Source organism: Nicotiana sylvestris, chromosome 1 (genome assembly GCF_000393655.2).
Source record: "Nicotiana sylvestris chromosome 1, ASM39365v2, whole genome shotgun sequence".
In the NCBI taxonomy this organism is placed as follows: Eukaryota; Viridiplantae; Streptophyta; class Magnoliopsida; order Solanales; family Solanaceae; genus Nicotiana; species Nicotiana sylvestris.
The window spans coordinates 44203252-44227405 of NC_091057.1; the positions used below are offsets into that span (position 1 = coordinate 44203252).

Sequence of the window (24154 nt, forward strand, 5' to 3'; positions counted from 1 at the left end):
GTTCTTCGCAGATGGTGAGAACACATATCGCGTCTTCAGTTGAGCAGCAGCCAGAGCCCCTAGTGGCAGCTCCTATGAGGGGCAGAGGTCGAGGCCTAGGATGGGGCAGAGCTTAGCCCCGAGCTCGAGTAGCAGCACTAGTAGTGGGGCCTCGGGTTGAGTTTGACGAGGAGGTTCCAGCCCAGACTGTTCAAGCAGGACCAGCTCAGGTCCTTGGAGGGGTTCATTGCCACCCCAGTGCTTCAGGACGCCTTGGTCCATTTAGTGGGCCTTGTAGAGAGTGTATCCCAAACTGGCACATTCCCTATGGCACCAGCTGCCTCCCAAGCTGGGGGAGTAGCATAGACTTCCACTACTTAAACTCCGGAGCAGATGGCTCCCTAGTTTCAAACTCCAGCAGCCCGACCAGTTAGGGTAGTTCAGCCGGGTGTTGTAGCACCGAACGGTGATGGATCGGCTATGTCTACTGATGCTTTATGGAGGTTGGACACGTTAACCAAGCTCTTTCCAGTTCACTTTAGTGGTGCATCTTTAAAGGACCCCCAAGATTATATTGACAGTTGTCATGAGGTGTTACGAAACATGGGCATAGTGAAGACCAATGGGGTCGATTTTGCTGCATTCCATTTGAAGGGTTCCGCCAAGAGATGGTGGAGGGATTATACTTTGACCAGACCAGCTGGGTCGCCTGCTCTCAACTATTCCTCAAGAATTTCCTACCTATCACTCAGAGAGAGGACTATCGGAGGCAGTTTGGGCATCTTCAGCAGGGCTTTATGTCTGTTACTCAGTACGAGACTCGATTTGTGGACCTGGCCCGTCATGCAATTCTTTTGCTTCCTACCGAGAGAGAGAAGGTGATGAGGTTTATTGAGTGACTTTTTCAACCTATCAAGGTATAGATGGCTAAGGACTGGGAGTGAGATTTATTTTTAGACGGCTGCCAATGTTGCCAAGCGAGTCGAGATGGTTTTAGCTCAGGGGAGTGGTCAGGGATCTTACAAGAGACCTCGTCATTCTGGTGGGTTTAGTGGTCCCTCATCTGGAGGCAGGGGTACTTTTGGTAGAGACCATCATACCAGGCCGTTTCATTCAGCACTCCAGGATTCTCACGGTGCTTCAGGTGGTTGTGGCTGTTAGTAGGCTATAACTATGTATTTTGGCCACTATTTGCACTCTAAATTGGCTACACTTTACTGATGTTTGAGCATTAAATGGTACTCCCTCCGTTATCAAAAGGGGGCCTAGAGTATTTGTGTGGTTATAAAAGCTTCTCATTAAAGGTAGAATTGTAAGTTTAAGCTAAATTATTACCAAATTTCGAAAGGGGTCATTCTTTTTAGAACGGACCAAAACAAAATAGGTTCACATAAACTGGCATAGATGGAGTAGTAAATTGCTCTGATTGAGTATTTTATGCTTTGCATGAGCAATTCCGGGCTACAATTAGGTTAAGGAGCGTTTTGAGCAAATATGAAGCGTTGAAGGCCAAGTAAAAGCTTATAGAGTAAATTGGGAGTTCGTTAGAGGATTGAAGGAGGTTATAGCACTTAAAAAGAAGAACAAAGAAAAGTGTAGAAAATTGCCCAGGTGCACGGCTGCGCACTAGGCCGCGCAGGTCAAGCAGAAACTGCCCAAAGTGCGCGGCCAGATGTGCGGTCACCTGCCCAGGTGCGCGGCCGTGCACGTTCCTCCGAGAAAAATTATTTCAGGTGCTAAAATTGTAAGTCAAAGGCGGATTTCCTTGACCTATATGAAGCCTAACTCACCCAAAAAGAGGGTATCAGAGTTTAGAGAAGAATTTTGAAGGCAAGAATAGGCAAGGAGCAAGACGAAAGATTCAGAAACGAGTTTTATCTTTCTTCCTCCCCTTTTTATCATTGATGATGAATTCTTATGTTGTGATTGTGAAAGCAATTATGAGTAGTTAAACTCCTAATCTAGGGTTTTGATGGAACCTATTGGAGGATGATTTTCTTGTTACGCTAATATAGATTGGCCGTTGTATTTTCTCTATTTGTTCAACTATATTATTATTGATATTGATTGAAGGGCCCTCAATCGACTATGCCTATTTAATATGTATAACTCGGGAGAGAATGCATATTTAGGTAGTTGTTGAACAACATCACTCCTAATGTATGTGAGGGATCAATACGAACGGTTTAAAGGTGAGATTGGGGATAACGAAATCTTGGTACGATCTGATTGAGTTGTACTTAAGGACAACTAGTGTAATTCGGGAGAATATGTCTAGTATATTGTGGTAATTACTCGGGAGAGAGATAGGACAGTCAGATTGCTTATGATCGGTAGAGAAGACTTAGGCAAATTTATAGAAAATGTAGCGGAAAGGATTCCGACAATATGGGAAATCATAACCTTAGATCATTCTAGTTCTTGTCTACAACCCGGTCATAGTTAGTTATTATTTATTGCATTTTCATTATGTAGTATTTAGTTAGTAAACATCCAATTTGTTACTGAAATATTTCTGTAGATTGATTACGTGTATTTGTGTGAGTCTAGTAGTTTTGTTTAATAGGTTAATTCCCTGTGGGATTCGACTCCGGACTTGTAAACCGGATTATATTTGTAACGATCGCTTAGTCTTGTTTATAAGGCATAGTAGGGCATGATAAAATTTTGGCATCGTTGCCGGGGAGTTAACGGTATTATTAATTGCAGCTAAAAGAAGTTCTAGAATTCTTAGTGTAATCAATTTTCTTCAATTTAAACTAAATACAATGAAATTCTAACGTTTGTAGTCTTGGGTGTTACAGGTGCATGCCTAGAAACTCCTCAAGAACTGGTGAATTGTTCGAATCATTATCAAATCCTGAGAAAGTTTTCAAGCACTGAATCATGCAAACAAGAAGGGCAAACATCAACAGAACTCAACAGAACAAATCGAACCAGACATGGAAGACGAAGTAGGAAATCCAAACAATAGAAACAATGTGAATGACCTGAAAATTAGTGTGTGGTGCCTCTTATGCCAGAAGTAGCATTGTATGATTGGGCACAACCCACCGCCAACAACCTGGTAACCGCAATTGCAGTCCCTCAGATACAAACAGAATCATTCCAAATCACAAACAACATGCTACATTTGTTGCAGAACAAGGGACTATTCTCAGGGTCATACATTGAAGATCCTCAGCAGCATTTGAAGAAATTCCTGTCGATATATGTCACGCAAAGGCAACCTAATGTGACCGGAAGCAATAAAGTTGTTGTTGTTTCCATTCTCGGTGATAGGAGAAGCTCAGACTTGGCTTAATTCACTGCCCATAAATTCCATCACTACTTGGGAGGAATTAGTCAAGCAATTTTTGAACAAGTTCTACCCACCCAATAAAACTGCCAAGCAAATTGATGATATATTGAGCTTCAGGTAGAGACCAACAGAATCACTACAAGAAACGTGGGAGAGGTTCAAGGGTATGCTCGTTAAGTGTCCACATCATGGCATTCCAGATCAGATGTTGGGGTAGAGGTTCTACATGGGACTGGCTGACAGCTTAAAGGCCAATGTTGATGCTTCAGTAGGAGGAGCATTTTTTAGCAAAACATTCAGAGAATGCAAGATCCTACTTGATAAGATGGCCCAAAACTCAGGATGGATGACAAGAAACTCAACAATCACTCATGTAGTTCACTCAGTGGCTTTGGACCTAAACAACCTCATAGCTGAAAATATGGCCACTCTAATGACACAAATGAGTATCCTCACCAAAAAGATAGATGAATTAGGCCAGAAGCTGCAGGTGCACACAGTTGATAAAACTAATGGGGGATTATGTACACCATGCATTAACCAACCATATGTTTGCTAGTGGAGTGCAGAAGGTGACAACCAGCAATATCAGGAAGATATGAACTATGTGGCCAACTATGGGGGACAGTGGCAAGGTGGTCAGAATTGGGGACAACAAAATCAACAATATAGACCAGCACAACAACAGTACAATAACAACAACAATCCTGGAGCTTTGCGACCACAGGGTCAAGTGGTTTCTTACCAAAGGCAACAGGGGTACAACCAGCAAAATCAGCAGCAGGATTATCAACAACCTCAACAACAACAGATTGTGAGACAAGATGATGGGTTTACTGAACTTAAGGGAATGCTTAACAACAACAACAGAATGCTGCAAAAACTGATTGGGTCCATTAGAAAATGCAAAAAAGAGTGGACTTACATGAATCAACAATAAAGGGTATCAAGATTCAGTTAGGACAGATTTCGATGGCTCTAAATAATTGTCTCTAAGGGACGTTTCCTACTGACACACAAATCAATCTAAAAGAGCAGGGCCCGAAATAGCTTATGGCAGTGAGTCTACGAAATGGTAGAGACCTAGATTTGGAGCAAGAAATTGTTTGCAAAAGTCGACCTACTGAAACACTTGTGCCAGTACCCATTGAGATAGATGATTTAATAGGGTTAACTAAGGTGACGATACAACATGAACAAGAGAGCACAAGCAAAGAAAAAGAAGTTGCGAAGGAGGCTGAGGTAGCACAAGAAACGACAGTAGAAAACTCAAATCACAGGAAAGAAGCAACCTCCAACACCATTCCCACAGAGATTGGCCAAGTATAAGAAATACGAGCAGTACAAGAAATTCATGGAGATGGTCAAACAAATCCAGGTGAACATTCCCCTGATTTTACGCTTTGCGGGAGATGCCTGGGTATGCCAAAATGATGAAAGATCTAATGCCTCACAAATTCGACTTCCAAGACCTGTCCACTATTACATTGAAACAACCCTATAGTGTAGTCATGACGAGACCCATAGCTAAGATGTTATCAGACCCAGGGAGTTTCACAATCCCATGCACGATTGGCAGCTATGCTTTTGCTAAAGCATTGTGTGATTTGGGGGCTAGCATAAACTTGATGCCCTTGAATATCTAAAAAAGGTTAGGCATTGGAAGAGAAAGACCCACATCCATGCTATTACCGCTAGCCGACCGAATAGTGAAGAGGCCATCAGGTATCCTTGATTATGTATTAGTACAGGTTGGGAAGTTTATGTTCCCAGCAGATTTTGTCATTCTGGACTGCTTGGTTGATGAGGAGATTCACATAATTTTGGGAAGACCATTCTTGGCCACTGGGAGAGCTTTTATTGACCGTGAAACTGGAGAGCTCAAAATGAAACTAAATGATGAAGAAATAACATTCAACGTGCAGAAATCTATGTGGCGACCAAGTGAATTTGCTAACTGCTCTCTAATAAAAGTCGTGGATGTAATTTTGGAGGAGGAAGATGAGACATTGAACACTAAAGACCCTCTATTAGCCTATCTCATGAACTTAGATGAAGCAAATGGAGAGGATTTGGCGGAGTGGGTACTGGCCCTTGAAGGCCAAGGTTTTTGGAGAAGGGGGCTCGAATTTGAGCCTTTGCACTTAGATGAAAGGAAAACTCCTCTAGCTAAGGCATTGATAGAAGAGCCACCAAAGTTGGAACTGAAGCCCCTACCACCTCATCTCAGGCATGCTTTCTTGGGACCTAACTCAACTTTACCTGTTATTATCTCATCTAGATTGTTAGATGTACAGGCAGAACACCTTTTGTAGGTATTGATGGAGTGCAAGACTGCAATTGGTTGGACCATTGCAGATATTAAGAATATCAGCCCGACATTTTGTATGCACAAGATTTTACTGGAAGAGGGCACAAACCATCCAGAAAAAATCAAAGAATATTGAATCCCAACATGAAATAAGTGGTGAAGAAAGAAGTGATCAAGTGGTTAGATGCGGGAATCATCATCCCCATCTCTAACAGTAACTGCGTCAGCCCAGTTCAGTGTGTGCCAAAGAAGGGCGGTATGACTGTAGTGCAAAATGAGAATAACGAGTTGATCTCGACACGAACAGTCACAGGTTGGAAAATCTGTATGGATTACAGAAATTTGAACAAAGCTACCCGAAATGACCATTTCCCATTGCCATTCATTTGATCAGATGCTAGATAGATTGGCAAGGAGGTCCCACTTCTGCTTTCTGGATGGATACTCGAGGTATAACCAGATCTCTGTTGCCCTGGAGGATAGAGAGAAAAGTTCACCTACCCTTATGGAATCTATGCCTTTCGGAGAATGTTGTTTGGCCTATGCAACACACCTGCCACATTCCAAAGGTGCATGATGGCCATCTTTACATATATGGTACAGGAAATAATGGAAGTCCTCATGAATGACCTCTCAGTGGTGGGGAACTCATTCGATGATTGCCTTATGAACTTGAAAAGAGTATTGAAGAGGTTTATCGAGACTAATCTGGTACTCAACTGGAAAAAGTTCCAATTCATGGTACAGGAAGGTATAGCCTTGGGGCACCTAGTGTCGAGTAAAGGTATGGAAGTAGACCGTGCAAAATTTGATGTGATAGAAAAGCTTCCACCACCCACTTCCATAAAGGCAATAAAAAGTTTCCTAGGACACGCCGATTTCTATAGGAGATTTATAAAAGATTTTTCCCAAATTGCTAACCCGTTGTGTAAATTGCTTGAAAAACATCACCATTTTGTATTTTCTGATGACTACAGGATAGCTTTTGAGGAATTGAAGAAGAGGTTGGTAACAGGACCTATCATTGTTGCATCCGACTGGGAGCAACCATTTGAGCTATTGTGTGATGTGAGCAACTATGTTGTGGGAGCATTTGTTGGGCAGTGAAAAGACAAAGTCATGCACCCAATATACTACGCAAGTAGAACTTTGAGTGGTGCCCAACTAAATTACACAGTGACCAAGAAGGAGATGCTAGCAGTGGTGTTCGCATTTGACAAATTCAGGTCATACCTGATAGGCTCGAAGGTAATTGTTTATACTGATCATGTTGCTCTCAGGTACCTAATTAAGAAGAAAGAGTCAAAGTTGCACGTGATTCGATGGGTTCTACGGCTGCAAGAATTTGACTTGGAAATCCGTGATCGAAAGGGAACAGAGAACCAAGTGGCTGATCATTTGTCGAGGCTGGAAGGAGCCGAGAAGAAGGTTTAGGTGGAAGAGATTGTGGAGACTTTCTCGGATGAACAACTATTAGCCACGAGTCTTGAGGTTGTGCCATGGTATGCAGACATTGCAAACTACCTGGCAAGTGGTATTATTCCCTATGACCTTTCCTCTGTTCAAAAGAAAAAGTTCTTTCGTGGTTGTCGCATGTATTATTGGGATGAGCCTTATTTGTTCAGGATTTGAGTTGATAACATGATCCGGAGATGTATCCTTGAGATAAGCTAATTTTCTATTTTGTAGGCGTGTCATGCATCATCATATGGTGGCCATTTCGGGGAGTAAGGACAACTGCAATAGTATTGGAGTCGGGCTTCTATTGGTCGATATTGCTCAAATATGCACACTTATGGATGAAGGGTTATGATGAATGCCAACGAATCGGGAATATTTCCCTCCAACATGAGATGTCTAAGAACCCAATTCAGGAGGTAGAAGTGTTTGATGTATGGGGAATCGATTTCATCAGGCCATTTGTCAGCTCATATGGAAACAAGTACATACTCGTAGTTGTGTATTACATGTCAAAATGGGTGGTGGCTGCAACGCTCCCTACAAATGATGCAAAAGGAGTAATTGGTTTTTTGAGAAAGAATATATTCACCCGATTTGGCACTCCAAGGGCAATAATTAATGACAGAGGCACTCACTTCTGCATTTGAGCCTTCGCAAAGTTGTTAGAAAATTATGATGTACGCCACAAGGTTGCCACCCCATATCATCCACAAACGAGTAGGCAAGTGGAAGTTTCAAACAGAGAGATAAAGAGGGTTTTGACAAAGACTGTGAATGCTACAAGAACAGATTGGGCGAGAAAGTTAGATGATGCGCTCTGGGCCTATTGTACCACTTTCAAAACTCTGATTGGAATGTCCCCATATAAATTGGTGTTTGGGAAGGCGTTTCATTTACCATTGGAGTTGGAGCATAGAGCTTTATGGGCATTGAGGCAGCTGAATCTCGATATAGAAGTTGCGGGTACAAGTAGAGTCACAGAGTTGCACGAGCTTGATGAGTTTCACTACCACGCTTTTGAGAGCACAAAACTATACACAAAACTAACTAAATAGATAGCCAAAACCGTTAGCTCCCCGACAACGGTGCCAAAAAATGATCGCAGCCAACTCCACACTACTAAAAAGTAGGAAGAGAGAGTCGCAATAGCTTTTACCCGATATGAGGGTCGGGATCAATTTCCATAGGGAGCTAGGAATGGAGTCGAGTATCTATCTAGACTAGAGTTGTGTAATTGTTCCAAATGTCACTTCCAAACATCTTTTGAATTTTCTTTAACAAACTAATATTATCAATTACTAATTAAAACTAAATTATGCTAATAAGAAAATTGCTGGAGTTGAATCTAATGGGTAGAAAGGCACTAGGGTAATGACTTTCACCTAGGTGGCTAATTGACGGGTGAATGCTTCTAAGGTTTGATTGACATGATTGGGGAAATATGCTATAACCGTTTCACAATTTTACCCACTCTCACACCTCTCGGTAGAGAGAGTGATTTTGCCCAATTGACTCTCTCAAAACCAAATGGGTAGGCAAATTAGCTCAAGCAACTAGGGTTCAAGTTGGGTAATTACTCGCTCGAGGTTTAACCCTTTAATTGGGACTATCAATTCTTTTGAGTCCATCCCAATTCCTTGTTGGGTCAATTTTGGAGACTTGGGCTCTGTTTCTCAAGAAGAGCCAAGTCAACTTAGCACAAACCAGTATTTGCAACCACCAATTCATAGATTAAACCATAAAATTGACCCAAATAACAAACATCCATAGTCAATCTAACAATAGATGGAAACACCCATCAGTTACGCACACTAGGGTTGAGCTACAACCCTAGTTAATGGGTTTAGCTACTCATGCTTGAAGGAGAAAATAGAGAAATAGATGAAGAACAAGGCATATTAATTAAATGCTAAATTAAAATACAAGAATCTATAGTTAATTTGAAGCTAAGATTCCAAAAATGGCTATAGATGAGGTTCCCACGAGCACAACTCAGTTCTAGATATATCAGATGACCTAAAAATGGTAAAATGTTCTATTTATACTAGGCTGGAAAAATTGGACAAAAATACCCTTGTGGGGTCAGTACGGGCCGCATAAAATGGACCGCGGCCGCACTAGGCTGTTGGACTTCAATTCTGGGCTCTCTGAACATGGGCTCCACAGATCGCGTAAAATGGACCGCGGCCGCGAAGGCAGCTGGCGCGGTCCGAACAATCATGACCGCGAACCGCATGGCTTGAACTTTGGCATTTTCCAACTCTCTGAATCTCTCTTCCGTGGACCGCACAAAAAGGTAGTGCGGCCACGGAACCTTCACCGCGGACCGCGCAATGTGTACTGCGACCGTGTTTCCTGAAGCCTGGTTTTTGCCATCTCTCTGAATCACCGAGTGCGGCCGCATTCGACTTTGTGCGGTCCGCACTAGGCTTGTTTACCCTTAGTTTACTTTGTCTTTGATACTTGAGCATGTTTCACTCCTTTTGAGTCGATCTTTGACATTTCGTCACTTTTTTTATCAAACCTGCAGTCAAGCACAACTTATGAGCCTTTTGGGACTATTTTGTAACAATTTATAATCAAAGCATAGGAAAGAAGGAGCATGAAACTCGTTAAAATCCCTACTTATCAACAAGCACGTCATCAATGATGCCCAAATGTCGCTTCATCGATCGATCCGCCATTTGAAGTCTCATTGAGGTTGCCCTAGGTTTCCCGATACCCAAAGTTTTGGAAAACCGAGTAGGGCATCAAATTGATACTAGCTCCCAAGTCACATAGAGCCTTGGCAAAATCCGCACTCCCAATGGTGCAAGGAATGGTGAAAGCATCGGGATCTTCAAGCTTCGGGGCCATTGAATGCACTATAGCACTAACTTGGTGAGCCATCTTTATAGTTTCACAATCCATAGAATGCTTCTTTGTAACCAAATCTTTCATGAATTTTGCATAACCCGGCATTTGTTCAAGTGCCTCCACCAAAGACACATTAATAGATAAGCTCTTCATCATGTCAATGAACTTTTTAAACTGAGGTGGCCTTGGCAAAGGAGCCATGGCTTTTGGCACAACCGGCTCCTGCATGTCAATTATGTGTTCCCTAGACGGGTTCACATCATTTTAGGTTTCCAACTCGACTTCTTGAATATCAATCCTCACTTCATTGTTCACATTTTCATCAAACACATCTTCAATTACCAAAGGGACTTCGTCATCTTGCTACTCAACATCATCATCCACGACTTGCTTTTGCTTAGAGGCATTCACATCACCTCCTCTCCCACTTCTTCTTGTGACCGATATAACATGATTGTTCCCACCCTTTGGGTTCACTACCGTATCACTTGGTAGAGCACCCTTCGGGTGAGTGTTCAATGACTGAGAGATTTGGCTTAATTGCACCTCCAAGTTTCGGATAGAGTTGTTGTGAGAAGCTAACTATGCATCAGAATCCGCATTCCTTTTCATCATCTGCTCGAACATCATTTCAATTCTACCCATATCATTATTAGAAGAACTAGGACCTTGAGAAAGGAAAGGGGGTGGATTGTTCGGCTGTTGGTACATTGGGTGCCTTTGAAAGCCTTGCCCCCAATTTCCTTGGTTTCCATTGTTCCATCCTCCTTGATTATTATTGCCACCCCAATTATTGTTATTACCATTCCAATTCCCTTGGTTGCCTTGATTGTTGTTCTGATTGCCCCAGTTGTTGTTTTGGTTGTTGTTCCCCCAATTTCCACAGTTTTGTTGTTGATTTCCCCAATTGCCTTGAGGTCTCCACTATTGTTGATTGGAAGAGTTGCCCCGTTGGTCTTGATAGTTGTTTACATATTGAACCTCTTCACTTTGGTCATCATAACCATCATTTTGAAAACCATCACATGCATCATCAAATTGCTCAGAATTCCCTTGGTTTTGTTGCCTCCTTTGCCTTCTCTTGTTGACAAGCATACTAACACCCTCCATGGCATTCACTTGGCGAGGATTCTGAAATTGTTGCAACTACGCCTTAGCCAATTGATTTATAGTAATAGTAAGCTCAGCTATCGCTTGCCCGTGATCATGTAATTCCTTGTGCAAATGGATAACCGTAGGATCACCTTGAGGCACATTTGCTCTACTCTACCATGCTGAAGAAGTGTCCGCCATTTCATCAAGTACATCACATGCCTCATCAAAAGAAAGCTTCATAAAATTGACCCCCGGCGAATTGGTTCACAATGCACTGATTTTTAGTATTTATGCCCCGGTAGAAGGTTTGTTGGATCATGGCCTCGGTCATATCATTATTTGGGCACTCCTTCACCATTGTCATATACCGCTCCCAAATCTCATGCAAAGGTTCCGTTGGCTCTTGCTTGAAGGCTAATATTTCATCTCGAAGTGCCGCCATATGACTAGGAGAGAAGAATTTGGCAATAAATTTATCCGCCAACTCATACCAAGTTGTGATGGAATGGTTGGGGAGTCTCTTGAGCCAGTCTAATGCCTTCCCCCAAGTGAGAATGGGAAAAGTCTCAATCTCAGCACATCCTCGGACACATTCGTTTGCTTGCTCCCTCAACATGTATCTACGAACCCCTTGAGATGTTTGTAGGCATTTTGATTCGCAGCGCCTGTGAAGTACCCACGCTGCTCAAGTAAGGTCAACATCACGTTGGTTATCTGAAAGTTGCCCACCCGAATTCTGGGTGGGACAATAGCACTTGCATAACCCTGGTTCGGAAGTACGTTGGGAGCCACTCTTGGAGGTGGCGGAGGAGGGCCTGAAATATTGACATTTGGATTTGCATTGGCATTGCGGCCTCTACGTTGTCCTTGAGGTGCATGAGGCACTTCATCTTGCTCAAGATCATATACCTCATCCCCCACTATCACGTTTCCAAGAGGGTCATTAGCGTTGTTTAAAGCCATGTTGGTACCTGAGTAATGACACAAACAAGTAAGTAACAAAGAAGGAAAGAAGAATAATACACAAAACTAACTAAATAGAAAGCCAAAACCGTTAGCTCCCCGGCAACGGCGCCAAAAAGTGATCGCATCCTACTCCACACTACTAAAAAGTAGGAAGAGAGGGTCGCAATAGCGTTTACCCAATTTGTGGGTCGGGATCGATTTCCATAGAGAGCTAGGAATGGAGTCGAGTATCTATTTAGGTTGGAATTGCGTATTTGTTCCAAATATCACTTCTAATCATTTTTGTGTTTTCTTTATATTCTACTATTATCAAACTACAAATTATAATTGCTACTAGATTAACTACGAGTAAATTGCTACGAGTTGTATCTAATAGTTTAAAAGGCACTAGGGTAGTGGCATCCTCCTAGGTGGCCAATTGGCGGGTAATTGAGCCTAAGGCGTGATTGACATAATTGGGGAATATGCTATAACCGTTGCACAATTTTACCCATTCTCACACCTCTCAGTAGAGAGAGTGATTTTGCCCAATTGACTTTCTCAAGAACAATAGGGTAGGCAAATTTGCTCAAGCAACTGGGGTTCAAGTCGGGTATTACTCTCTCGAGGTTTAACCCTTTAATTGGGACTATCAATTCTCTTGAGTCCATCCCAATTCCTTGTTGGGTCAATTTCGGAGACTTAGGCTCTCTTTCTCAAGCAAAACCCAAGTCAACTTAGTACAAACTAGTGTTTGCAACCACTAATTCATAGATTAAAACCATGAAATTTACCCAAATAACAAACACCCATAGTCAATCTAACCTTAAATCACAACACCCATCAATTACCCACACTAGGGTTGAGCCACAACCCTAACTAATGAGTCTAGCTACTCATGCTTGAACAGAAAAACAGAGAAATAGATGAAGATAAAGACATATTAATTAATTACTAAGGTAAATACAAAGATTCAATGATAAAAACTAAATAAAAATGCCCAAAATGGCTAAGAAAAGTCTTCTCACGAGCGCAGCTAACGTTTGATAATATTTGATGCCCTAAAAATGGAAAAAGGTTCTATTTATACTAAGCTAGAAAAACTGGACAAAATTTCCCCTGCAGGGTTAGCGCGGACCGCACAAAATGGTGTGCGGCCATACTAGGCTCTTGAACTTGCAATCTTGACTCTCTGAACCCAGGCTTCGCAGACCGCACAAAATGGACTGCGGTCGCGGAGGCTTCTAGCGCGGTCCGCACAAACTTGACCGCGGACCGCATAGGCTTGAACCTCTGAACTTGGCATCTCTCTGAACCTTGTCTCTGCGGACCGCACAGAATGGGAGTACGGCCGCAGAGGTCCACTGTGGACCGCACAAAGTGTAGTGCGGCCGCATTGCTTTGAAGCCTGAAATGCTGAGTCTCTAAACCTCTCTGGTGCGAACCGCACAAAGTGTAGTGCGGCCACACTAGGCCTGTTTTTCTTGAGTTTGTCTTGTCATTGGTACTTGTGCAAGTTTCACTCTTTTTGAGCTGATCTTTGACATCTTGTCACTTTGTTGATCAAACCTGCAATCAAGCACAGCTTATGAGCCTTTTGGGACTATTTTGTATGAATTTATAATCAAAGCGCAAGCAAAAAGGAGCATAAAATGCGTCAAAATCCCTAGTTATCACCGAGCGACTGAGAGGAATGAGTAACTGTGAGGTTGGAGTGTATGGGAGGACTGAGTGAATGTTGCTCTGAGATTATGCACTTGACTTTATTATTGTTGTACTTCAACTGGAATATATCATTGTCATATAAATTTTGAGAGATATTATCATGTTTCAATTGAACTTGACTTGAGTTTAACCGTTTTTGGCCTTAATTGTCGAATTTGAAAGCATGCTTATCTTCCTATATTAAAATTTCTGTAAGCTCTTCACTACTTTCAGTCCATTATTTAGTTTTGTTACTTTCTGAGTTGGTTGTACTCACGCTACATCCTGCACTTCGTGTGCAGATCCAGGTATTTCTGAACACAAGGGGTGTTGATTTCTCTGCGCAATTTGATCGTTTGGAGTTTTCACGGTAGCTGCCCGATGTTCGCAGACCTTGTCTCTCCTTCCCTATCTTTCAGTTTCTTGTATTTAGTTTTAGTCTTTCATAGACAGTATTACCAGACTTGTGATGTATAGACGCTCATGTACTCAGTGACACCACGATGTTAGGAATTTTCGTATTGGATTTTGACATTCTATCCAGGTTTTGAGAGTTTTGATGATTTCAACCTGTGTTATTTTATTTCACATTTAAAAGTATTGGAAGTATTATTAAAGTTTTGGCTTTCCTAGTACCACGTTAGGCTCAATCATGAAAGGCTATGTTTTTGGGTTGTGACATATTGGAAATCTTCATCCTTCAATTACTTCAATCTTTTATTTGTCTTCAAAATTCCAGTCATAGTTTCATTGAATATTCTTCATGAGCTGATTCAACTTCTTTCTTTATTCAACTTTTAGGCGTCAGAATTGTCAAACCTTAAAATTTCTATTAGTACTAGGGGAGGCTCAAGCACATTTGTGGGCTAAAGCCAAAGTTTAATATGAGGCCTAAATCTTTACAAGAAAATTATAATATAGTATATTTTTTATTTAAAATCTATTCTTCTAGCTTTTTGAGATGTAAAGTTATTAAGTAAGTCAAAACTTTACTTTATTTATGTATCTAAAAGGTTTTCTTTCTTTTTTTATGAAAACTCTACTTTTATACTCAAAGTACTAAAGTACTACGTACTATTTTTTTAAATATTGGAGCCGGCCTTGACTAGTACTTGCTATTAGTATACTGTATTTGTAAAATAATTCCGGAAATATAAACGAACATAAACAGAAATGAACATAAACAGGAATGAACTACAAAATAACAGAAAACCAATTCGAGCCCACTGAATTCACAGTGTTTCCTTAAGAAATTTAATCCCCTCCTAGTACCCAAGGTTATGGATATTTTCTCCTAGGATAGAACGAATTACACACTGGTGTAGTGGTACTTCAAACCCCAGTGTTACAACGAACACAAAGTTCAGTAGCAAATCACACTTACTATTACTTTGTTTGATATTTAAACTATGCAGAAGAAGGAGGAGAAACTCAGAAAATCGTATGGAAATTCTGAGCAGAATAGCCTTATATTTATAGCCATTTGGGCTTAAATCTAAATAGGTGCAACTCTTCAGAATGACTGTTTCTGCAAAACGACCACATCATAAATGTCATTACATAAATGGATATTTACTCAACAACAAAGAGGGAAAATAAAGAGGGAAAATTGAAGAGGGTAGTTAATTTTCTGTTACCAAAACAGAAAAAAAGGATTGGAGGATTTAATATTAATATTTATTTTAATATTAATATTTTGTTATTAAAAAAAATATTTAATAACATTTCTGTTAATATTTTACTATTAACAAATAAATTTGGTCCAAAAAGTTAATCAATCAATCGATCATTTGACCAAATCCGAATCCGAATCCGAAGCCGAAGACGAGCCGAGCCGAGAGAGCGACGACGACGGCGCGAGGCTTGCCTTCTTCTCAACTCTTTAAGAGCTAGAAGAAGATCAATTGCTTATATACCCATAAAAACCCTCTTCCTCTTCCAATATGAGACAATGTCCATTTACCAAGAGGAGAAACTTAAAATTTCACTCAAAAATTTCATTTCCCTCCATTTCTCATTCACTCTCTTTTAAGTATTTAATATATTAATTATATACATAAAACCCCAACAATCCCTCGCATGAATGGGGAATGGCTATATCACGAAAGTATGCATGAAAAACTGTGTGATTCGCAAGTAAGGATTAATTGCATCTGGATAAGTAGGTTTCCCTTTGAACTTTCCGTAGTGAACTTATGTTGGATATACTCAATCGGTAGATTTGATATCTTTGAACCGTCAAACTTTGGTGTATACCTAGACAACCACAAGTCACAAAACCAACCCTTAAACGTATTTGATTCTCATTGTTGTATTCGTTTCAACCATGAACACCGCCTGGTTTCATTAATGCATAGAGAACTGGCCTTACAAAGTTCTCCTTGAAGCGGCTAACACATCACACTTACATAGGTGATTCCTAAATGTGTCATCCCGTGGATACACTATTTAATATACCCCGTGTCAAATTTAGAATCAATAAAAAGCTTAATGTTTTATCCTCGGTACTGAACATTGTCTCATCACGAGAATGGACCAAAGTTTATTTGACAATGTTGAACCGTCATTAATGAATTTGTTTGATCTCCTTGAACCTAGATCTTGGGATCTCCAGTCTTCTAGGTAGAGTTACCGCCACTATGACTTGTTCTCGGCCACAGTCTCATTCCCCTTGATGATTTTTCAACTACCTCTCTAGTTAGGCCTTTTGTAAGCGGATCCGACACATTATCACTTGAATTTACATAATCAATTTTGATAATTCCTCTAGAGAGTAATTGCCTAACGGTTTTATGTATTCGTCGTATATGACGAGATTTACCGTTATACATAACGCTCTCAACCCTTCCAATTGTCGCCTGACTATCACAATGTATGCATATTGGTGCCAACGGTTTGGGCCAAAATGGAATATCTTCCAAGAAATTCCGGAGCCATTCAGCTTCTTCACCGGCTTTATCCAAGGCTATGAACTTAGCCTCCAATGTAGAGCGGGCAATACAAGTTTGTTTGGACGACTTCCAAGATACCGCTCCTCCACAAATAGTGAATACATATCCACTTGTGGACTTGGAATCAGTTGATCCGGTGATCCAATTTGCATCACAGTATCCCTCAATGACCATAGGATATTTACTGTAGTGCAAAGTAAAGTCCTGGGTATGTACTAAATACCCCAAAACTCATTTCATGGCCATCCAATGAGATTGACCTGGATTTCTCGTATATCAACTCAATTTACTTATAGCACAAGCTATATTTGGTCGTGTACAATTCATGATGTACATTAAGCATCCTAACACACAAGCATAATCCAATTGTGATATGCTTTGGCCTTTGTTCTTTGCTAATGCAAGATTCATGTCAATTGGAGTCTTTGCAACTTTAAAGCCCAAGTGCTTGAATTTTTAAAGTACTGTCTTAATATAATGAGATTGTGACAATGCCAGACCTTGAGAAGTTTTATGAATCTTAATTCCCAGAATTAAATCAGTAACTCCCAAGTCTTTCATATCAAACTTGCTAGTTAGCATACGCTTAGTAGCATTTATGTTGGCAATGTCATTACTTGTTATGAGCATATCATCCACATATAAGCAAACAATGACTATGTGATTTGGAACATCTTTAATGTACACACATTTATCATATTCATTTATCTTAAATCCATTTGACAACATTGTTTGGTCAAATTTCGTATGCCATTGTTTGGGTGTTTGTTTTAATTCGTAAAGGGACTTAACAAGTCTACAGACCTTCTTTTCTTGACGCGGAACCACAAACCCTTCAGGTTATTCCATGTAGATTTCTTCCTCCAACTCTCCATTTAAGAATGTCATCTTAACATCCATTTGATGAATTTCAAGACCATAAACTGCAGCTAACGCTACTAACGTTCATATCGACGCAATTCTTATAACTGGAGAGTATGTATCAAAATAGTCAAGACCTTCTCGTTGTTTATACCCTTTGACCACAAGTCTTGCCTTATATTTGTCAATAGTGTCATCATCTTTTATTTTCTTCTTAAAGATCCATTTAGAACCCAACGATTTATTTTCAGGAGGAAGATCAACCAATTCTCATGTATGGTTGTTCAATATGGATTCTACTGCACTATTGATTGCCTCTTTCTATAACAATGATTCCGAAGAAGACATAGTTTCTTTAAATGTTTGAGGCTCATTTTCCAATAAGAAAGTCACAAAATATAGTCCAAATGAAGTAGATGTTCTTTGACGTTTACTACGTCCTGGATCATCCTGGTTAAGTGTACTTTCTTTTGTTTCTTCCCGAGGTCATTTAGATCCTTCACCAATCGACTCACATTCCTTTTTATACGGATATATATATTTTTAAAGAACTCAGCATTATCTGATTCTATAACCGTATTATTATGAATGTCGGGATTTTCTGATTTATGAACCAGAAATCAATATGCTTTACTATTAGTCGCATATCCTATGAAAACACAATCAACAGTTTTCGGTCCTATTTTTACCCTTTTGGGTTTAGGAACTTGCATTTTTTCCAAACACCCCCACACTTTAAAATAATTCAAATTGGGCTTCCTTCCTTTCCATTTTTCATATGGAATGGATTGCGTTTTGTTATGGGGTACTCGATTTAGTATTCGGCTAGCCGTAAGAACGGCTTCCCCCCACAAGTTCTGTGGCAGACTAGAACTTATCAATAATGCGTTCATCATCTCCTTTAATGAACGATTCTTTCTTTCTGCAATCCCATTAGATTGGGGCATGTAAGGGGCGTTGTTTGATGAATAATTCCATATTCTAAACATATTTGTTCAAAAAGAGATTCATATTCACCACCCCTATCACTTCTTATCATTTTGATTTTCTTGTTAAGTTGCATTTCAACTTCATTTTTGTATTGCTTGAATGCGTCTATTGCTTCATCCTTACTATTAAGTAAGTAAACATAGCAATATCGAGTACTATCGTCAATAAAAGTTATGAAATACTTCTTTCCACCATGAGATGGTATTGACTTCATGTCACAAATATCTGTGTGAATTAAGTCTAAAGGATTTGAATTCCTTTCAACCGACTTATAAGGATATTTAACATACTTAGATTCCACACATACATGACATTTTGATTTGTCACATTCAAACTTAGGCAATACTTCCAAATTAATCATTTTCCGTAAGGTTTTATAATTGACATGACCCAAACGTATATGTCATAATTCATTTGACTCAAGTAAGTAAGACGAAGCTGAAATTTTATTATTATTTTCAACAACCATTACATTCAGCTTGAAAAGGCTCTCAGTGAGGTAACCTTTTCCTACAAACATTTCATTCTTACTTATTACAACCTTATCGGAAACAAAAATACATTTAAAACCATTCTTAACCAGAAGTCCAGTAGAGACTAAATTCTTCCTAATCTCGGGAACATGAAGGACGTTGTTCAAAGTCACCACTTTGACGGAAGTCATTTTAAGGAATATCTTCCCACATCCTTCAATCTTGGCCTTTGCAGCATTTTTCATAACAATCGTCTCATCGGGTCCAACATGAGCATAAGTAGCAAAAGATTCTTTAACAGCACAAACATGACGAGTGGCTCCAGAATCAATCCACCACTCTTTAGGATTGCCCACCAAGTTGCATTCGGAAAGCATGTCACATAAGTCATAAACATCATCATGCTTTTCAACCATATTTTCTTGGCCCTTCTTCTTGTCTTTCTTTGGAGCACGACACTCCGTAGATTTGTGTCCGGTTTTTCCACAGTTGTAGTAGTTTCCATTGAACCGCTTCTTGCTTGGGTTGTATTTCGGTCCAGAAGCCCTCTTCCTCTTTTTGTTCTCTTCAACAATATTTGCTCCCATTATTGTTGAGTTTTCACGACCTCTCTTTTCAGTAGCTTTGTTGTCCTCTTCGATTCTCAACCGAACAATGAGATCTTCAAGGGACATCTCTTTGCGTTTGTATTTCAAGTAGTTTTTGAAGTCCTTCCACAAAGGAGGCAACTTCTCAATCATCGCTGCTACTTGGAATGCTTCATTGATGACAAGACCTTCAATGAAATTTCTGTTAGTAAAAATACTAAGATTACTACTTTCAACATCAATATTAATTTGATTTATACCTTCAGCAAGGAGATCGTTAATAATCACTTGCAATTTTTGGACTTGGGTAATAACAGACTTGCTATCTACCATTTTGTAGTCCAAATACTTTGCAGCAACAAACTTTTTCAACCCAGCATCTTCGGTTTTGTATTTCTTTTCAAGCGTAATCCACAGTTCCTTTGACGTTTTCACGCTACTGTAGATGTTATACAAAGCATCCTCCAGCCCGCTTAGAATATAATTCTTGCACAAAAAAAATTGAATGCTTCCACGCCTCAATCACGAGGAAGCGTTCAGTTTCTGGAGTTTCATCGGACAACACAGGAACATCTTCCTTGATGAACTTCTGGAGACTTAGAGTAGTCAAGTAGAAGAACATCTTTTGCTGCCAGCGCTTGAAATCAATCCCGAAAAATTTTCCGGGTTTCTCCGCCGGTGCCAATGCTGCCGGTGTCGTTCGGCTTGTTGAGGCATTGGCAATTACCATTGGAACAACTTGGTTCACATTATCATTAGTCATTTTTGTAAAAGAATGACACAAATGTTAAAATCACGTAGATTTTAATTGAGTACAAAACCACAAAGGTTTTACTCTCAGAAATAGTGAGTACAAATACAGAAAATATATTAAATTCCTTAAGCTTGTTAGTATACTGTATTTGTAAAATAATTCCGGAAATATAAATGAACATAAATAGAAATGAACATAACAGGAATGAACTACGAAATGACAGAAAACCAATTCGAGCCCACTGAATTCATAGTGTTTCCTTAAGAAATTTAATCCCCTCCTAGTAACCAAGGTTATGGATTATTTCCTTAACTCTTCAGAATACAATAAAGAGGGAAAATAAAAGAGGGTAGTTAATTTTCTGTTACCAAAATAGAAAAAACGGATTGAAGGATTTAATATTAATATTTTGTTATTAAAACAAATATTTAATAACATTTCTGTTAATAAACTATTAACAAATAAATTTGGTCCAATTTGACCGAAGCCGAGCCGAGCGAGCGACAACGACGACGACGGCGCGAAGCTTGCCTTCTTCTCAACTCTTTAAAAGCTAGAAGAAAAGCAATTGCTTATATACCCATAAAAAACTTCTTCCTCTTTCAATATGGGACAATGTCCATTTAGCAAGGGGAAAACTTAAAATTTCACTCAAAATTTCATTTCCCTCCATTTCGCATTCACCCTCTTTTAAGTATTTAATATATTAATTATATACATAAAAAACCCAACACTTGCTTGTGCAACTGCAAACAATTTTGATTAGTGGATTTGTATGGTACATAAGGTCATAACCCTATTCATTAATTATCTGATTTTTCCAGGATTTGAGATTTATTTTCCTTCCTGAATTACTCAATATATTTCATCATTCCATCAATCTCATAAGCTGTGCTTGAGTACCTAAAATCTTATTTCCTCTTCATAGATTGTTCCATCACGATTTCATTTTTCTTTTCATGTTCCTTTGAAATTTGCTAAAATAAAATAACCAGTGATCACTATTCTTTATCAATAATTTTTCTTAAGTTTCTTATCATAAAAATTTTAAGGCTACCATATGCATATATTATAGTGGCGGTAACATTTGAAGGTCAGGCAGAAGTAGCTGCCAATTTTCACTCATCCTAAAATCCTGTTAATTTGGATCCGCTATCCAAACCATTTGTTCAATTTACTCCACCATCCCAATTTGTTTGATACTGTTTAGATTCTGAGAGTCAAAATTTTCAATTTAGTCATTGGATTTATATATAAAATCTTTAAGTTTTTAAAAATAAACTTATATATTTAAAAACTACATAAAAATATAAATCACAATATTAAAAATTTAAAATATCTAAAAGAAAAATAAGAAAATCACGATAAAAAAATTCTTTTGAATGGTAACAAACAAATTGGAACGGACGAAGTAACAGTTTGGGCTGGTCAATCTCGAGTGACAAAAATGAGATCTAAGAAAATAATAATGAGATTTTTATATTCCTATACATTATATGAAACTATATTACCCCCTACTCAAGTTTTACTATAATTACATTTTATATATTCAATTACCATTTATGTATATTTTAAGGAAATTAATGATAATAATTAGTGTCCTAAAATTACTCTAACATATCTTCCACTCCCCATATTTCTCTTTCCACATCCCATCCTCCCCCCCCCTACGTATCTTGCACCCATCCGCGATTCCAACATTGATAACCATTAAAATGCTTTGAACTTTTGAATTCGAACTTGGGTTTTTAAAAAATATTATTTGTTTGAATTAGATGTTGCAAAGAATTGGAAATTCTCTTTACGTCTCTCTCTATCTCTCAATCCCTAATTTCAATAATGTAAAGTAAAGGAAAAGAGAACAACAATTCCACCATTGACAACCATTAAAAAGCTTTGAAGCTTTGAATTTGAATTTAGGTCTTCAAAAATCATTATTTGTTTGGATTGGGTGTTGTTGCAAACAATTGAGAATATGGTTTGGAACTAATATCTCAATTTTGAGGGATTTTGGTGAAGATTAGACTTGGTTTTGTCTGAATTTCAGATTGAAACTCGAAGAAGAAGAAGAAGAAGAAGAAGAAGAAGAAGAAGAAGAAGAAGAAGAAGACATGATATACATTATATTTACGAATTTGTAGTATAATTGTAGAAAGATTATATTCTGTTGTTTATATATTATTTATTTATTTATTTAACTATTGTATGAAAGTTGAACAACATTATATTAAAATTATATTTAAGTTGCATGATATTGTAGTTGTATATAACTGAGTAAAAATAATGTATGAAAATTATAGATGAGTTGTATAATATATAATTAGTTGTATGAAATTTATTTTACTATGTATAAATCAGATACAAAATATACAAAAGGCTTATTGTATAAATTTTGTATAAAATTTGTATTTAAGTTGTATGTTATTGTAGTTGTATTTAACTGGGTAGAAATAATGTGTGAACGTTATAGATAAGTTGTAGATGCGTTGTAGATAAATTGTATAATATGTAATTAGTTGTATGAAATTTATTTACTATGTATAAATCAGATACAAAATATACAAAAAATATATTGTATGAAAGTTAAACAACATAGTGAATTCCCCCAAATTCATTGTGATTTTCCAATTTATATTATCTCTGATTTGTTTCTTTATTTCTATGTTTTCTTCTAATTCACTTATTTTCTCCTCCTTATTTTGAGTAACTGTTCTATGTGAGATTGATAATTCGTAAGCAGCATTCCGTTGCTTTTTCATCACTTTCCCATATGGATATGGTGGTTGAAGTACTGAGCAAAAACTTAGATAAAAGCAAGAAACTAAAAAATGCAATCATATACTCCTTTTGAAATTGAGATTCTAATTGTTAATATGAATATAATTAATTTTAGACATTACTTACTTTAAAATTACTAAACAGAAGAAAGTTAACGTCAAGCCTTTTTTGCAGAGCAAAGCACTTCATACGTCACAACAAGTGCAGTTTTTCTCCATTGTTCAGTAAAGTTTGGTGACGCAATTAGGATATGCTGCACAAAAGCAACTATCAAAGTTTGTTTTTGGTATTATAATTGGAAGTAATGATATAATTAAATTCACTTCTATCCAAGATCTATAGCTTCTTCAGAAGATATGGGAGAGAAAGAATTTGGAGAGAAGAGGTGAGAGAGGAGAGGAAAAAAGGAAAAGGGTGTAACTAAATCCGTTGATTGAAGGTACAAATAATGGATTGTGAGCCTTTTAAGGTGGATTGTATATATTTCGTAAACAAAAACTTGTTTATGTCGGGTAATTAACTAAACATGAATATTAAAGATAATAAAGTTTCAAATAATGTATAGGAATAAAAAAATTCCGAAAAGAATCAATAAGCCCATAGGTGCATTATAACACCAAAAGGTCCCATCTGCTCATTTCATTTCCTCTTAACCAAAAAGAAAGAGAAGAATAACACCAAACCAAAAGCACAAATAACAAAAGCTAAACAAAGAGCAGGGTAAACAATACCAAACGAAAAGCCAGCTCAACACATAACAGAAGCAAACACCAAAAATACTGCTCACTCATATGCACTCATTCATAATAACAACACCAAACTAAAAGCTTGTGCAAAAATTGTCGATTACTGAATTTTTATGAAATAACTACAGCATAAATCCACTCTTTGATTTTCTTTTTTGAAATGTTTTGAGATTTCCTTCCTTAATCTTGGTTCGTCCTTACTTAATTAAAGAGAAACTTTATTGTTCCATTAATCCCATAAGTAGTGGAGAACAAACAAATACTATTATTATGTCTCAATCTCAAATAAATTGGGAAATGGCTTGAGTACCTAAATCATGTTTATTTCTAAAATAGTGTGGACTGTTCACAAAATCTTGTCA

At 38.4% G+C, this 24154-nt stretch overlaps 1 non-coding gene across 1 annotated transcript; it reads right to left on the reverse strand.

The window, feature by feature from the left end:
• Window positions 1–3368: 3368 nt before the first annotated feature.
• LOC138881967 (small nucleolar RNA R71) lies at window positions 3369–3475 on the reverse strand. Its single transcript, XR_011403406.1, has one exon. It is a non-coding gene; the product is annotated as a small nucleolar RNA R71 (small nucleolar RNA).
• Window positions 3476–24154: the final 20679 nt, after the last annotated feature.